Source organism: Diabrotica undecimpunctata, chromosome 2 (assembly GCF_040954645.1).
Source record: "Diabrotica undecimpunctata isolate CICGRU chromosome 2, icDiaUnde3, whole genome shotgun sequence".
NCBI lineage: Eukaryota > Metazoa > Arthropoda > Insecta > Coleoptera > Chrysomelidae > Diabrotica > Diabrotica undecimpunctata.
In genome coordinates this window covers 154,122,137-154,123,848 of record NC_092804.1, presented here as the reverse complement: position 1 = coordinate 154,123,848, position 1,712 = coordinate 154,122,137, and the positions used below count along the sequence as shown (strand labels likewise).

The following is a 1,712-nucleotide window of genomic DNA, read 5'->3' as shown; positions in this document are numbered from 1 at the left end:
CTTTTAGAAAAAATTGATATATTGGCGCCAAAAGTTAAAGGTGGACATGGAACTTTTATATGCGAAGAATGTAGGGCTACATTTGTAAAGCTTGGTAGTTTAAGAATGCATGTACAACAAAAACATGCAGGTAGAATACAAATATTTTTTTGCTATATACTCCTACTTAATTACAAGTCTCTTGAGTGGTGGAGAAATATGCCAAGACAGAGACAGGCCAAACAGTTCCCAATAGATCTGTAAAGGTTGCAGTGTATCAGGCCATAAACTACCTTATCATATATCTGTCCTACTTACTTATTTTGTTTAATTTTTAGAGAAATTGCGAGACTTAGTTCCTGCTAAGAAAAAATTTAATTGCAAACAATGTAATGCTGAGTTTGACATGTTAAAAAAATTAATTATGCACCAAAGATCACAGCATGCAGTAATCAAAAAGGAACTAAAGTGTCCATTGTGTCAATTTACAGGACCATCCTCAAAATATCTGATTACCCATTACCAAACAGAACATTCCTTGACAGTTGCTATTTAAACACTTATATTTCAAACATTTGAGGAATTTCAGGAGTGGAAAATGACTACTGAAAAGCAAACTTTCTCCTTATTTGTAAATATGCATGGTTTTAAGAAGAGTATAAACTACAAAAAAATAAAATATACATGTCATAGATCAGGAAATATTAGAACAAGAGGGAAAAATATTAGATCTCTTAAAACACAAGGGAGTAACAAAATGGCTAGTGACAGTTAAGGCTACTAAATGTACAGTACAATTTTGTAATACTCATGTTGGACATAAATTACAAGAAGATATGGGGCATCTTTTTCTGTCAACATCAGATCGTCAAAATATTGCATCCAAAATACCATTGGAGTCTATATTAGACGAAGTACTACAAGTAACCTGTACAATATTGAAAAAGCATTTAACCTAAACATCTGCGCTATTCGTCATGCAAGTGATGCCATCAGCGTTGATGCTTGGGTAAATGAGCTTCAAGTTAGTGGATCCATTCTATTTTATAAGCCACAAGAATGTTTATCCAATGAGTACCCTCAACTGAAGCAAGAAAATTGTTTGCTAATGGTAATGACTGAAGGACAAAAGGAATTATTATTAAGGTTTGTTTTTTTTAAGTATCTTGACATATTTGTAAACTGTACTTCTACCTATATCTTTATAATTTATTTTTTAAGGTTTGGTGATGATTGTATTTGTATGGATGGAACCCATGGGCTAAATGGATATGGATTTGACCTTCATACAATACTTGTACTTGATAATCTTAGAGAAGGCTATCCAAGTGCATTTCTAATTTCTAATAGGAATGATGCTGAAATAATGAAAATCTTTTTTTCATGTGCTGAAGAACAAATTGGGAAAAAAATTAAGCTTCGAGTCTTCATCTCAGATATGGCTGAAGCCATGGACGTATAAACACAGACTGTGTTTATACGTCCATGGCTGAAGCCTATTATAATGCTTGCTTACAAGTGATGCATCTTGCTGAATTTAGGTATACTTAATTTGCAATTTTATAATTTTTATTAAGTTTTTAATATTATTTCAGACTTTATTGCTCCTGGCATGTAGATAGGGCTTTGCAGAAAATTTACAAAAAAAAGGTAAAGATACTTAAATGTGTTTAAATATGACTTAAAACACATATTTTTTAGATTCTCATTTATCAAATGCTTAGAATGTTGTT

At 31.7% G+C, this 1,712-nt stretch overlaps 1 long non-coding RNA gene across 1 annotated transcript; it reads left to right on the top strand.

Moving 5' to 3' along the window:
* Window positions 1-1,402, top strand: LOC140433514 (uncharacterized). Its single transcript, XR_011949998.1, has 3 exons — window positions 1-130; window positions 318-1,125; window positions 1,201-1,402. It is a non-coding gene; the product is annotated as an uncharacterized lncRNA (long non-coding RNA).
* Window positions 1,403-1,712: the final 310 nt, after the last annotated feature.